Source organism: Scyliorhinus torazame, chromosome 5 (genome assembly GCF_047496885.1).
Source record: "Scyliorhinus torazame isolate Kashiwa2021f chromosome 5, sScyTor2.1, whole genome shotgun sequence".
Classification (NCBI taxonomy): domain Eukaryota; kingdom Metazoa; phylum Chordata; class Chondrichthyes; order Carcharhiniformes; family Scyliorhinidae; genus Scyliorhinus; species Scyliorhinus torazame.
Window position 1 is genome coordinate 32,479,543 of NC_092711.1, and position 16,948 is coordinate 32,496,490.

The window sequence follows — 16,948 nt, forward strand, 5'->3', positions numbered from 1 at the left end:
CCAGCCGCTGACTGACAGTCTCTCAGCCTATCAGTATCTCCTGGCGCTGACTGACAGCCTCTCAGCCAATCAGAAGCTGGGTCTGGGGCGTGGGGAACACTGACAGTGCTGGCTGTGTGGTGGGAGCACTGACAGTGCTGGCTGTGTGGGGAGCACTGACAGTGCTGGCTGTGTGGGTGAGCGCTGACAGTGCTGGCTGTGTGGTGGGAGCACTGACAGTGCTGGCTGTGTGGTGGGAGCACTGACAGTGCTGGCTGTGTGGGGGAGCGCTGACAGTGCTGGCTGTGTGGTGGGAGCACTGACAGTGCTGGCTGTGTGGTGGGAGCACTGACAGTGGTGGCTGTGTGGGGGAGCACTGACAGTACTGGCTGTGTGGTGGGAACACTGACAGTGCTGGCTCTGTGGGGGAGCACTGACAGTGCTGGCTGTCTGGGGGAGCACTGACAGTGCTGGCTGTGTGGGGAGCACTGACAGTGCTGGCTCTGTGGGGGAGCACTGACAGTGCTGGCTGTGTGGGGGAGCACTGACTGTGCTGGCTGTGTGTGGGAGCACTGACAGTACTGGCTGTGTGGGGGAGCACTGACAGTTTTGGTTGTGTGGTGGGAGCACTGACAGTGCTAGCTGTGTGGGGGAGCACTGACAGTGCTGGCTGTGTGGGGGAGCACTGACAGTGCTTGCTGTGTGGGGGAGCACTGACAGTGCTGGCTGTGTGGGGGGAGCACTGACAGTGCTGGCTGTGTGGGGTGAGCACTGACAGTGCTTGCTGTGTGGTGGGAGCACTGACAGGGCTGGCTGTGTGGGGGGAGCACTGACAGTGCTGGCTGTGGGGGAGCACTGACAGTGCTGGCTGTTTGCGGGGAGCACTGACAGTGCTGGCTGTGTGGGGTGAGCACTGACAGTGCTGGCTGTGTGGGGGGAGCACTGACAGTGCTGGCTGTGTGGGGTGAGCACTGACAGTGCTGGCTGTGTGGGGGGAGCACTGACAGTGCTGGCTGTGTGGGCGGATCACTGAAAGGGCTGGCTGTGTGGGGGAGCACTGACAGTGCTGGCTGTGTGGGGGGAGCACTGACAGTGCTGGCTGTGTGGTGGGAGCACTGACAGTGCTGGCTGTGTGGGGGGAGCATTGACAGTGCTGGCTGTGTGGGGGAGCACTGACAGTGCTGGCTGTGTGGGGGGAGCACTGACAGTGCTGGCTGTGTGGTGGGAGCACTGACAGTGCTGGCTGTGTGGTGGGAGCACGGGCAGTGCTGGCTGTGTGGTGGGAGCACTGGCAGTGCTGGCTGTGTGGGGGGAGCACTGACAGTACTGGCTGTGTGGGGAGCACTGACAGTGCTGGCTGTGTGGTGGGAGCACTAACAGTGCTGGCTGTGTGGGGGGAGGACTGACAGTGCAGGCTGTGTGGGGCGAACTCTGACAGTGCTGGCTGTGTGGTGGGAGCACTGTTAGTGCTGGCTGTGTGGGGGGAGCACGGGCAGTGCTGGCTGTGTGAGGGGAGCACGGGCAGTGCTGGCTGTGTGAGGGGAGCACTGACAGTGCTGGCTGTGTGGGGGAGCACTGACAGTGCTGGATTTGTGGTGGGAGCACTGACAGTGCTGGCTGTGTGGTGGAGCACTGACAGTGCTGGCTGTGTGGTGGAAGCACTGACAGTGCTAGCTGTGTGGGTGGAGGACTGACAGTGCTAGCTGTGTGGGTGGAGGACTGACAGTGCTGGCTCTGTGGGGGAGCACTGACAGTGCTGGCTGTGTGAGGGGAGCACTGACTGTGCTGGCTGTGTAGGGGGAGCACTGGCAGTGCTGGCTGTGTGGGGGGAGCACTGACAGTGCTGGCTGGGTGGGGGGAGCACTGACAGTGCTGGTTGTGTGGGGGGATCACTGACAGTTCTGGCTGTGTGGGGGGAGCACTGACAGTGCTGGCTGGGTGGGGGGAGCACTGACAGTGCTGGTTGTGTGGGGGGATCACTGACAGTTCTGGCTGTGTGGGGGGAGCACTGGCAGTGCTGGCTGTGTGGGGGGAGCACTGACAGTGCTGGCTATGTGTGGGTGAGCACTGACAGTGCTGGCTGTGTGTCGGGAGCCCTGTCAGTGCTGGCTGTGTGGTGGGAGCACTGACAGTGCTCGCTGTGTGGTGGGAGCACTGACAGTGCTGGCTGTGTGGGGGAGCACTGACAGTGCTGGCTGTGTGGGGGAGCACTGACAATGCTGGCTGTGTGTTGGGAGCACTGACAGTGCTGGCTGTGTGGGGGAGCACTGACAGGGCTGGCTGTGTGGTGGGAGCACTGACATTGCTGGCTGTTGTGACGAGGCACTGGCAATGATGGCTGTGTGGGTGGAGCACTGACAGTGCTGGCTGTGTGGGGGGAGCACTGACAGTGCTGGCTGTGTGGGGGGAGCACTGACAGTGCTGGCTGTGTCGGTGGAGCACAGGCAGTGCTGGCTGTGGGATGGCTCTGAACTGACATAAACTGTCCATTGTGAACTGACATAAAATGGCCACCGTGAACTGACATAAAATGGCTGCCGTGAACTGACATAAAATGGCCAACGTGAACTGACATAACATGGCCACCGTGAACTGACATAAAATGGCCATGGCGAGCTGACATAAAATGCCCCCCTTCAACCAATATAAAATGACCACCGTGAACTGACATAAAATGGCTGCCATGAACTGACATCAAATGGTCACCGCGAATGGACATAAAATGGCTGCCGTGAGCTAACATAAAATAGCCACCGTGACCTGACATAAAATGGCCACCGTGAACTGACATACAATGGCCACCGTGAACTGACATAAAATGGCCACCGTGAACTGACATAAAATGTCCATTGCGAGCTGACATAAAACGGCCCCCGTGAACGGACATACAATGGCTACCGTGAACTGACATAAAATGGCCATTGCGAGCTGTCATAAAACGGCCCCCTTCAACCGACAAAAAATGACTACCATGAACTGACATAAAATGGCCACCGTGTACTGACATAAAATGGCCCCTTCGACTGAATAAGATGGCACCCGTGAACTGACTTAAAATGGCTACCGTGAACTGAGATAAAATGGCCACCATGAACTGACATAAAATGGCCCCCGTGAACTGACATAAAATGGCCACCGTGAACTGATATAAAATGGCCCCCGTGAACCGACATGAACTGGCCACCGCAACTGAGATAAAATGGCCATTGCAAACTGACATAACATGGCCATTGTGAACTGACATACAATGGCCATTGTGAAATGACATACAGTGGCCATTGTGAACTGACATACAATGGCCACCATGAACTGACCTAAAATGGTCATTGTGAACTGACATAAAATGGCCATTGCGAACTGACATACAATGGCCATTGTGAACTGACATACAATGGCCACCATGAACTGACATAAAATGTCCACTGTGAACTGACATACAATGGCCATTGTGAACTGACATACAATGGCCACCATGCACTGACATAAAATGGCCATTGTGAACAGACATAAAATGACCACCGTGAACTGACATACAATGGCCACCGTGAACTGACATAAAATGTCCACTGTGAACTGACATAAAATGGCCACCGTGAACTGACATAAAATGACCATTGTGAACAGACATAAAATGGCCACCGTGTACTGACGTAAAATGGACCCCGTGAACTGACATAAAATGGCATTGTGAACAGATATACAATGGCCACCGTGAACTGACATAAAACGGCCATTGTGAACTGACATGAAATGGCCATTGTGAACTGATATACAATGGCTGCCATGAACTGGCATAAAATGGTCACTGTGAACTGACAAAAAATGGCCATTGTGAACTGACATACAATGGCCATTGTGAACTGACATACAATGGCCCCCGTGAACTGACATAAAATGGCCATTGCGACCTGACATAAAACAGCCGCCGTGAACTGACATAAACTGTCCATTGTGAACTGACATACAATGGCCCCCTTGAACTGACATATAATGGCCAATGTGAGCAGACATAAAATGGCCATTGTGAACTGACATAAAATGGCCATTGCGACCTGACATAAAAAGGCCCCCGTGAACTGATCTAAACTGTCCATTCTGAACTGACATACAATGGCCCCCATGAACTGACATAAAATGGCCATTGTGAACTGACATAAAATGGCCACTGTGAACGGAAATAAAATGGCCACTGTGAACTGATATACAATGGCCGCCGTGAACTGACATGAAATGGCCATTGCGACCTGACATAAAAAGGCACCCGTGAACTAACATAAAATGGCCCCCGTGAACTGACATAAACTGTCCATTGTGAACTGACATACAATGGCCCCCTTGAACTGACATAAAATGGCCAATGTGAACAGACATAAAATGGCCATTGTGAACTGACATACAATGGCCACCTTGAACTGACATTAAATGTCCACTGTGAACTGACATACAATGGCCACCGTGAACTGACAGAAAATGGCCCCCGTGAACTGACATAAACTGTCCATTGTGAACTGACATACAATGGCCCCCTTGAACTGACATAAAATGGCCAATGTGAGCAGACATAAAATGGCCATTGTGAACTGACATAAAATGGCCATTGCGACCTGACATAAAAAGGCCCCCGTGAACTGATATAAACTGTCCATTCTGAACTGACATACAATGGCCCCCTTGAACTGACATAAAATGGCCATTGTGAACTGACATAAAATGACCACCGTGAACCGACATAAAATGGCCACCGTGTACTGATATAAAATGGCCCCCATCGACTGAATAAAATGGCCCCCGTGAACTGACATAAAATGGCCACTGTGAACTGAGATAAAATGGCCACCGTGAACTGACATAAAATGGCCATTGTGAACTGATATACAATAGCCACCATGAACTGACATAAAATGGCCACCGTGAACTGACATAAAATGGCCACCGTGAACTGACATAAAATGGCCCCCGTGAACCGACATGAACTGGCCACCACAACTGAGATAAAATGGCCATTGCAAACTGACATAAAATGGCCATTGTGAACGGACATACAATGGCCACCGTGAACTGACATAAAAATGTCATTGCAAATTGACATAAAATGGCCATTGTGAACTGACATACAATGGCCACCGTGAACTGATTTAAAATGGTCATTGTGAACTGACATAAAATGGCCATTGTGAACTGACATACAGTGGACACCGTGAACTGACATAAAATGGCTGCCATGAACTGACATACAATGGCCGCCGTGAACTGACATAAAATGGCCACTGCGAGCAGACATAAAAAGGCCCCCGTCAACCGACATAAAATGACCACCGTGAACTGACATAAAATGGCCACCGTGTACTGACATAAAATGGCACCCATCGACTGAATAAAATGGCCCCTGTGAACTGACATAAAATGGCCACTGTGAACTGAGATAAAATGGCCACCGTGAACTGACATAAAATGGCCATTGTGAACTGACATACAATAGCCACCGTGAACTGACATAAATGGCCCCCGTGAACTGACATAAAATGGCCACCGTGAACTGACATAAAATGGTCCCCGTGAACCGACATGAACTGGCCACCGCAACTGAGATAAAATGGCCATTGCAAACTGACACAAAATGGTCATTGTGAACTGACATGCAATGGCCAATGTAAACTGACATAAAATGGCCAATGTGAACTGACATACAATGGCCACCGTGAACTGACATAAAATGGCCCCCGTGAACTGACATAAAATGGCCAATGTGAACTGACATAAAATGGCCATTGTGAACTGACATAAATGGCCAATGTGAACTGACATACAATGGCCATTGCGACCTGACACAAAATGGCCATTCTGAACTGACATACAATGGCCATTGCGACCTGACACAAAATGGCCCCCGTGAACTGACGTTAACTGTCCATTCTGAACTGACACAAAATGGCCATTGCGACCTGACATGAACTGTCCATTGTTAACTGACATAAAATGGCTATTGTGAACTGACATAAAATGGCTCCCGTGAACCGACATAAAATGGCCACCGTGAACTGACATACAATGGCCATTGTGAACTGACATACTAATGGCCGACTGCTGGTTGTGGATTTTGTTTTGGCAGAGTCCCAGAGAGAGACGGAGAGACGAAGAGTCCGAGAGAGATGGAGAGGGGAGAACAGCCACCCCCCACCGAGAGAGATGGAGAAGGGGAACCCCCTCCCCCACCGAGAGAGATGGAGAAGAGGACCCCCCCCACCGAGCGAGATGGAGAATGGGTACCCCCCTCCCCCCAGAGAGGGAGATGGAGTTGGTGGAACCCCCCCCCTCCCCCACCGAGAGATATGGAGAAGGAGACCCCGCCCCACAAAGCGAGATAAAGAAGGGGGAACCCCCCCCCACCGAGAGAGAGATGGAGAGGGTGGAACACCCCCCCCCCACCGGGAGAGATGGAGAGGGGGGAAATCCCCCTCTACCGAGAGAGATGGAGAGGGTGGACCCCCTCTCCCCCGCCGAGAGAGATGGAGAGGGGGACCCCTCCACCGAGAGAGATGGAGAGGCGGGAACCCCCCCACCCACCGAGAGAGATGGAGAGGGGGGAACTCCCCCTCCACCGAGAGAGATGGAGAGGGTGGACCCCCCCCCCCCCCGCCGAGAGAGATGGAGAGGGGGTCCCCCCTCCACCGAGAGAGATGGAGAGGGGGGAACTTTGCCCCCACCGAGAGAGATGGAGAGGGGGGAGCCCTGACCCCACCGAGAGAGATGGAGAGGGGAGAACTCCCCCTCCACCGAGAGAGATGGAGAGGATGGACGCCCCCCCCGCTGAGAGAGAAGGAGAGGACGACCCCCCCCCCCCCACCACCGAGAGAGATGGAGAGGGGGGACCCCCCACCGAGAGAGATGGAGAGGGGGGACTCCCCCAGCGAGAGAGATGGAGAGGGGGACCCCCCCACCGAGAGAGATGGAGAGGCGGGAACCCCCCACCGAGAGAGATGGAGAGGGGGGACTCCCCCAGCGAGAGAGATGGAGAGGGGGACCCCCCCACCGAGAGAGATGGAGAGGCGGGAACCCCCCCAGCCACCGAGAGAGATGGAGAGGGGGGAACTCCCCCTCCACCGAGAGAGATGGAGAGGGTGGACCCCCCCCCCCCCCCCGCCGAGAGAGATGGAGAGGGGGTCCCCCCTCCACCGAGAGAGATGGAGAGGGGGGAACTTTGCCCCCACCGAGAGAGATGGAGAGGGGGGACACCCCCAATGAGAGAGATGGAGAGGGGGGACTCCCCCACCGAGAGAGATGGAGAGGCGGGAACACCCCACCCACCGAGAGAGATGGAGAGGGGGGACCCTTCTCCCCCCCACCCCCACCGGGACGGAGAGGAAAACTGCAGGGGATGTGCACAATGGAAATGTGGAGCTTGTTCAAAGAATAGCTACTGCGTGTCCTTGATAAGTATGTACCTGTCAGGCAGGGAGGAAGTGGTCGAGCAAGGGAACCGTGGTTTACTAAGGCAGTTGAAACACTTGTCTAGAGGAAGAAGGAAGGAGGCTTATGTAAAGATGAGACATGAAGGTTCAGTAAGGGCGCTCGAGAGTTACAAGTTAGCTAGGAAGGACCTAAAGAGGGAGCTAAGAAGAGCCAGAAGGGGACATGAGAAGTCTTTGGATGGCAGGATCAAGGATAACCCTAAAGCTTTCTACAGATATGTCAGGAATAAAAGAATGACTAGGGTAAGAGTAGGGCCAGTCAAGGACAGGAGTGGGAAGTTGTGCTTGGAGTCCGTGGAGATAGGAGAGGTGCTATACGAATATTTTTCATCACTATTCACACAGGAAAAAGACAATGTTGACGAGGAGAATACTGAGATTCAGGCTACTCGACTAGAAGGACTTGAGGTTCATAAGGAGGAGGTGTTAGCAATTCTGGAAAGGGTGAAAATAGACAAGTCCCCTGGGCCGGATGGGATTTATCCTAGGATTCTCTGGCAAATGTTGTCCCCTTGTTCAAGAAGGGGAGTAGAGACAACCCCGGTAAATATAGACCAGTGAGCCTTACTTCTGCTGTGGGCAAAATCTTGGAAAGGTTTTTAAGAGATAGGGTGTATAATCATCTGGAAAGGAATAATTTGATTAGACATAGTCAACACGGTTTTGTGAAGGGTAGGTTGTGCCTCGCAAACCATATAGAGTTATTTGAGAAGGTGAGAAACAGGTGGATGAGGGTAAAGCAGTTGATGTGGTGTATATGGATTTCAGTAACGCGTTCGACAAGGTTCCCCACGGTAGGCTACTGCAGAAAATACGGAAGCATGGGATTCAGGAAGATTTAGCAGTTTGGATCAGAAATTGGCTAGCTGGAAGAAGACAAAGGGTGGTGGTTGATGGGAAGTGTTCAGACTGGAGTCCAGTTACTAGTGGTGTACCACAAGGATCTGTATTGGGGCCACTGCTGTTTGTCATTTTTATAAATGACCTGGAGGAGGGCGCAGAAGGATGGGTGAGTAAATTTGCAGATGACACTAAAGTCGGTGGAGTTGTGGACAGTGCGGAAGGATGTTACAAGTTACAGAGGGACATAGATAAGCTGCAGCGCTGGGCTGAGAGGTGGCAAATGGAGTTTAATGCAGAAAAATGTGAGGTGATTCATTTCGGAAGGAATAACAGGAAGACAGCGTACTGGGCTAATGGTAAGATTCTTGGCAGTGTGGATGAGCAGAGAGATCTCGGTGTCCATGTACATAGATCCCTGAAAGTTGCCACTCAGGTTGAGAGGGTTGTTAAGAAGGTGTCCGGTGTGTTAGCTTTTATTGGTAGAGTGTCTGAATTTCGGAGCCATGAGGTCATGTTGCAGCTGTACAAAACTCTGGTGCGGCCGCATTTGGAGTATTGCGTGCAATTCTGGTCGCCGCATTATAGGAAGGATGTGGAAGCATTGGAAAGGGTGCAGAGGAGATTTACCAGAATGTTGCCTGGTTATGGAGGGAAGATCTTATGAGGAAAGGCTGAGGGACTTGAGGCTGTTTTCGTTAGAGAGAAGAAAGTTAAGAGGTGACTTAATTGAGGCATACAAGGTGATCAGAGGATTGGATAGGGTGGACAGTGAGAGCCTTTTTCCTCGGATGGTGATGTCTCGCACGAGGGGACATAGCTTTAAATTGAGGGGAGATAGATATAAGACAGATGTCAGAGGTAGGTTCTTTACTCAGAGAGTAGTAAGGGCGTGGAATGCCCTGCCTGCAACAGTAGTGGACTCGCCAACACTAAGGGCATTCAAATGGTCATTGGTTAGACATATGGACGATAAGGGAATAGTGTAGATGGGCTTCAGAGTGGTTTCACAGGTCGGCGCAACATCGAGGGCCGAAGGGCCTGTAATGCGTTGTAATGTTCTATGAGAGAGATGGAGAGGAGGGGAACAGCCACCTCCCCACCGAGAGTGATGGAGACGGGGGACCCCCCACCGAGAGATATGGAGAGGGGGGACCCCCCCACCGAGAGGGATGGAGAGGGGGGAACCCCCACCCCACCGAGAGAGATGGAGTGGGGGAACCCCCCCCCCCCCCACCGAGAGAGATGGAGAGGGAAAACCCCCCACCACCGAGAGAGATGGAGGGGGGAATCCCCCCACACCGAGAGAGATGGAGAGGGCGAAACCCCCCACACCGAGAGATGGAGGGGGGAAATCCCCCCCACCGAGAGTTGTGGAGTGGGGGGAACCCCCCCCACCGAGAGGGATGGAGAGGGGGGACCCCCCACCGAGAGAGATGGAGAGGGAAAACCCCCCACCACCGAGAGAGATGGAGAGGGCGAAACCCCCCCACACCGAGAGATGGAGGGGGGAAATCCCCCCCACCGAGAGTTGTGGAGTGGGGGGAACCCCCCCCCACCGAGAGGGATGGAGAGGGGGGACCCCCCACCGAGAGAGATGGAGAGGGCGAATCCCCCCACACCGAGAGATGGAGGGGGGAATCCCCCCCACCGAGAGTTGTGGAGTGGGGGGAACCCCCCCCACCGAGAGGGATGGAGAGGGGGAACCCCCCCCCACCGAGAGGGATGGAGAGGGGGGAACCCCCACCCCACCGAGAGAGATGGAGGGGGAACCCCCCCCCCACCGAGAGAGATGGAGGGGGGGAATCCCCCCACACCGAGAGAGATGGAGGGGGGGAATCCCCCCACACCGAGAGAGATGGAGAGGGCGAATCCCCCCCCCCCCCCCCACCGAGAGAGATGGAGGGGGGAATCCCCCCACACCGAGAGAGATGGAGGGGGGGAATCCCCCCACACCGAGAGAGATGGAGAGGGCGAATCCCCCCACACCGAGAGATGGAGGGGGGAATCCCCCCCACCGTGAGTTGTGGAGTGGGGGGAACCCACCCCCCCACCGAGAGGGATGGAGAGGGGGAACCCCCCCCCCCAATCCACTGAAAGAACACGGCTGAAACCGATGGAGGGAGAAAAGAAAGGGGGGGTAAGGGGGTAAACAAGGAGCAGGGGGTCACACACCAGGTTGGCCAGGAAGGGCATCACGGAGGGTCTGCGGGGGAGAGAGGGGAAGGGTTAGGGAAAGGGGGGGTTGGGGGGGAGCTGGGGGGGGGGGGCAGACACCCCGAACTGAACGGCAACAGTTTGTAACGATAGAAACGTAAGAGAAAGCCTTTTCACTCTCTGAGAAATGTAAACAAGCCGCAATGCACAGAATTGTGGAAACGGCAATAAAAATATTTTTTCAATAAATCAATAGAGCCCAGTTCAGATTTTCCAATTCAGGGGCAATTTAGCGCGGCCCATCCACCTGCCCTGCACATCTTTGGGTTGTGGGGGTGAGACCCAGGCTAACACGGGGAGAACGTGCAAACTCCACACGGACAGTGACCCAGAGCCGGGATTGAACAGTGGTTAGCACTGCTGCCTCACAGCTACAGGGCCCCAGGTTCGATTCCCGGCTTAGGTCACTGTCTGTGCGGAGTCTGGACGTCCTCCCCGTGTCTGCGTGGGTTTCCTCCGGGTGCTCCGGTTTCCTCCCACCGCCCAAAGACGTGCAGGTTAGGTGGGTTGGCGGTGATCAATCCAAATTGCCCACAGTATCTAAAGATGTTCAGGTTAGGTGGGGTGACAGCGACGGGGTAGGGGAGTGGGCCCAGGTATGGCGCTCTCTTCAGGGTTCACACTGTCTCTGTCATTATTGTTTACACCTACAATGCTGCCAAACTTTCTATCAAACTTTCTATCTCATTATCTTCAATCAGTACTAAACAAAGTGAAACTGAGACACACAGATACACGCCCACACACACACACACACAGGCACACACACAGGCACACACACACACGCACACACAGGCATACACACACACAGGCACACACACAGGCACACACACACACAGACACACACAGACACACACAGATACACACAGTCACACACTGCAATGAAGTTACTGAGAAACGTCCCTAGTCTCCAAACTCTGGCGCCTGTTCGGGTACACTGAGGGAGAATACATGATGTCCAATTCACCAAACAGCACGTCCTTCGGGACGTCAGGGGGGAAACTGGAGCACCCGGGAGAAACCCACGCGGACAAGCGGAGAACGTGCAGACTCCGCACAGACTGCGACCCAAGCCGGGATTCGAACCTGGGGCTCTGGAGCTGTGAGGCCGCAGTGCTACCCACTGTGCTACCGTGTAACTTCCAGTGCCGCGTAAAGAATTCCACACATAAACGCCCCCCCCCCCCCCCCCGCAACACACATACACGTGTACAAAAAAACAGATACTCAAACTCAGACAGACTGGGTCGATACATCTTTCAAATGGAGCGAGATCCATTCTCCACCTTTAACTTGGAGAGGTGTATCTGGCCTGTGTGTGACCCAAGTCACACACTGACTCTGAACATCCTCACAGCAGCTTGGGGACAGATATTTCTAAAGCACTTTTCATAACCTTTGTGTATCACAAACTGTTTCACAGGCAATGGAGCCCTTTTGAAAGGTGGGAATTTAGGAAATGGACCAGCTAATTTCAGAGAGAGAGACAGAAACAGGATGAGATTGTGCTGTACATGTTTCGCAGCTGACACTGAGACACACACGAGATGTACAATATCAATTATTATTCTGAAGCATGTGATTAAATCAGCCCTGAGACTGAATTCCAGTGTTTCAGAGTAAAGCTCCATCTACACTGCCCATCAAACACTCACAACACAAATACTGTCTGGGCTTAAATACAGAGTCAAAATCCCTCTGTCCTGTCCAAGGAATTTTTCATTGCAGATAGTTATTTTTATTTTTTGGAAAAGCAGAACTTAAATTGCACCGAATCCCAGGGTGGACTCTTGTTTATTTCAGCCCTTCACATTCAAACGTGAAGTTTAAGCTCCGATTACAGGTTTCTGCTTGCCTCGGTCTGTATATTCAATGTTCCTGTAGCTTATTCACTTGTCTGAAGTATTTGAATAATAGGCCTTGGTTAATCAATCCTTTCTCACAGCACATGGAAGTTGTGAATCTTCAAGGCTCTCAGTCTAATGTAGTTAAAAAACAACTGCATCCTTTGATCCTCAATCCATTTCCCAACCCTAAATAGATCTCACACATTTCCATAATGCATGAATATCTCCATCAAAACTTCTAATCAGTTCCCCATACACTTGTTAAACTTGCCTGTGTGAAGTAAATTCCACTGACAGATTCCGAAAGCTGCACAGAGCAATGACTGCTTATTTTAAACTTTGAAACGGAACTATTTTAACTTGTCCATCAGTCCTATTAAACAGAAATGTTGTCCCTGTGGGCTGACAGTCTCGCAGCAAGATTGAAACATTGAGGGACCCCACGTACCGCATTTGACAACATTTGTGGCACTTCCACAATCTACGATACATTGCTGTCTGTATTGGGTGATTCCAGCTGTGAAATATCTGTACAGTTTAAACTTCCACTGTTTCCGCCTTCTCATCATTTATAAAGATCACGGTTTGATCACCCCTCTGTCTGAGGTAGGAGTGTGACCATCCAGGGCTGCAGGCCCGGCCTCCTGTCCTCCCACCCCTCTGCCTGAGGTGGGAGTGGGACCATCCAGGGCTGCAGGCCCGGCCTCCTGTCCTCCCACCCCTCTGCCTGAGGTGGGAGTGGGACCATCCAGGGCTGCAGGCCCAGCCTCCTGTCCTCCCACCCCTCTGCCTGAGGTGGGAGTGGGACCATCCAGGGCTGCAGGCCCAGCCTCCTGTCCTCCCACCCCTCTGCCTGAGGTGGGAGTGGGACCATCCAGGGCTGCAGGCCCAGCCTCCTGTCCTCCTACCCCTCTGCCTGAGGTGGGAGTGGGACCATCCAGGGCTGCAGGCCCAGCCTCCTGTCCTCCCACCCCTCTGTCTGAGGTGGGAGTGTGACCATCCAGGGCTGCAGGCCCAGCCTCCTGTCCCCCCCACCCCTCTGCCTGAGGTGGGAGTGGGACCATCCAGGGCTGCAGGCCAAGCCTCCTGTCCTCCCACCCCTCTGCCTGAGGTGGGAGCGGGACCATCCAGGGCTGCAGGCCCAGCCTCCTGTCCCTCCCACCCCTCTGCCTGAGGTGGGAGTGGGACCATCCAGGGCTGCAGGCCCAGCCTCCTGTCCTCCCACCCCTCTGCCTGTGGTGGGAGTGGGACCATCCAGGGCTGCAGGCCCGGCCTCCTGTCCTCCCACTCCTCTGCCTGAGGTGGGAGTCGGACCATCCAGGGCTGCAGGCCCAGCATCCTGTCCTCCCACCCCTCTGCCTGAGGTGGGAGTGGGACCATCCAGGGCTGCAGGCCCGGCCTCCTGTCTTCCCACCCCTCTGCCTGAGGTGGGAGTGGGACCATCCAGGGCTGCAGGCCCGGCCTCCTGTCCTCCCACCCCTCTGCCTGAGGTGGGAGTGGGACCATCCAGGGCTGCAGGCCCAGTCTCCTGTCCTCCCACCCCTCTGCCTGAGGTGGGAGTGGGACCATCCAGGACTGCGGACCCTGTCCTCCCACCCCTCTGCCTGAGGTGGGAGTGGGTCCATCCAGGTCTGCAGGCCCGGCCACCTGTCCCCCACCCCTCTGCCTGAGGTGGGAGTGGGACAATCCAGGGCTGCAGGCCCGGCCTCCAGTCCTCCCACCCCTATGCCTGAGGTGGGAGTGGGACCATCCAGGACTGCGGACACTGTCCTCCCACCCCTCTGCCTGAGGTGGGAGTGGGACCATCCAGGGCTGCAGGCCCGGCCTCCTGTCCTCCCACCCCTATGCCTGAGGTGGGAGTGGGACCATCCAGGACTGCGGACCCTGTCCTCCCACCACTCTGCCTGAGGTGGGAGTGGGACCATCCAGGGCTGCAGGCCCGGCCTCCTGTCCTCCCACCCCTCTGCCTGAGGTGGGAGTGGGACCACCTGGGGCTGGAGCGAGATACTTTGTTTTGGGCTCTGGCAGGGCTGAAGAGAGCCGTCCGGCCGCTTTGCCACCTGTGGGGGGTGTGGGGCAGCTTTGGACATTACTTTAGGCCCCTCCAGGGCTGAAGGACGCTGCCCAGCTCTGCTATTTCCCTGCGGCGCCTTCCCTTGTGGCCCCTGCATTTAGGCTGCCACCTCCCCTGTCCTTTGCCTTTTTACACGGGCGGGTGGTACCAGGGGTGGGCATGGCCAGCACCTTGGGGGCATCCTCCACTCTGCCAATCACCAAACTAATCCCACTACCCCACTCTCTCCCCATAGCCCTGATTCAATCCCAAACTAATCCCACTGCCCCACTCTCTCCCCATAGCCCTGTATCAATCCCCAAACTAATCCCACTGCCCTGCTCTCTCCCCATAGCCCTGTATCATTCCCAAACTAATCCCACTGCCCCTCTTTCTCCCCATAGCCCTGTATCAATCCCAAACTAATCCCACTGCCCCGCTCTCTCCACATAGCCCTGTATCATTCCCAAACTAATCCCACTGTCCCTCTTTCTCCCCATAGACCTGTATCAATCCCAAACTAAACCCACTGCCCCGCTCTCTCCCCATAGCCCTGTATCAATGCCCAAACTAATCCCACTGCCTCACTCTCTCCCCGTAGCCCTGTATCCGTCCCCAAACTAATCCCACTGCCCCTCTTTCTCCCCATAGCCCTGTATCAATCCCAAACCAATCCCACTGCCCCGCTCTCTCCACATAGCCCTGTATCATTCCCAAACTAATCCCACTGTCCCTCTTTCTCCCCATAGACCTGTATCAATCCCAAACTAATCCCACTGCCCCGCTCTCTCCCCATAGCCCTGTATCAATGCCCAAACTAATCCCACTGCCTCACTCTCTCCCCGTAGCCCTGTATCCGTCCCCAAACTAATCCCACTGCCCCACTCTCTCCCCATAGCCCTGTATCAATCCCCAAACTAATCCCACTTCCCCACTGTCTCCCCATAGACCTGTATCAATCCCCAAACCATTCCCACTGCCCCACTCTCTCCCCATAGCCCTGTATCAATCACCAAACTAATCCCACTGCCCCACTCTCTCCCAATAGCCCTGTATCAATCCCAAACTAATCCCATCACCCCACTCTCTCCCCATAGCCCTGTATCATTCCCAAACTAATCCCACTGCCCCACTCTCTCCCCATAGCCCTGTATCAATCCCCAAACTAATCCCACTGCCCCACTCTCTCCCCATAGCCCTGTATCAATCCCCACACTAATCCCACAGCCCCACTCTCTCCCCATAGCCCTGTATCAATCCCCAAACTAATCCCACTGCCCCACTCTCTCCCCATAGCCCTGTATCAATCCCCACACTAATCCCACAGCCCCACTCTCTCCCCATAGCCCTGTATCAATCCCCAAACTAATCCCACTGCCCCACTCTCTCCCCATAGCCCTGTATCAATCCCCAAACTAATCCCACCACCCCACTCTCACCCTTTTGCCCTGTATCAATCCCAAACAAATCCCACTGCCCCACTCTCTCCATATAGCTCTGTATCAATCCCCACACTAATCCCACAGCCCCACTCTCTCCCCATAGCCCTGTATCAATCATCAAACTAATCCCACTGCCCCACTCGCTCCCCAAAGCCCTGTATCAATCCCCAAACTAATCCCACTGCCCCACTCTCACCCCATAGCCCTGTATCAACCCCAAACTAATCCCACTGCCCCACTCTCTCCCCATAGCCCTGTATTATTCCCAAACTAATCCCACTGCCCCACTTTCTCCCCGTCGACCTGTATCAATCCCAAACTAATCCCACTGCCCCACTCTCACCCCATAGCCCTGTATCATTCCCAAACTAATCCCACTGCCCCACTCTCTCCCCGTAGCCCTGTATCAATCCCAAACTAATCCCACTGCCCCTCTTTCTCTCCATAGACCTGTATCAATCCCAAACTAATCCCACTGCCTCACTCTCTCCCCATAGCCCTGTATTATTTCCAAACTAATCCCACTGCCCCACTCTCACCCCATAGCCCTGTATCATTCCCAAACTAATCCCACTGCCCCACTCTCACCCCAAAGCCCTGTATCAATCCCCAAATTAATCCCACTGCCCCACTCTCTACCCATAGCCCTGTATCAATCCCCAAACTAATCCCACAGCCCCACTGTCTCACCATAGCCCTGTATCATTCCCAAACTTATCTCACTGCCCCACTCTCTCCCCGTAGCCCTGTATCAATCCCCAAACTAATTTCACTGCCCCACTGTCTCCCCATAGCCCTGTATCATTCCCAAACTAATCCCACTGCCCCGCTATCTCCCCATAGCCCTGAATGAATCCCAAACTAATCCCACAGCCCCACTCTCTCTCCATAGCCCTGTATCAATCCCCAAACTAATCTCACTGCCCCACTGTCTCCCCATAGCCCTGTATCATTCCCAAACTAATCCCACTGCCCCGCTTTCTCCCCATAGCCCTGTATCAATCCCAAACTAATCCCACAGCCCCACTCTCTCCCCATAGCCCTGTATCAATCCCAAACTAATCACACTGTCCCACTCTCTCCCCATAGCACTGTATCAAT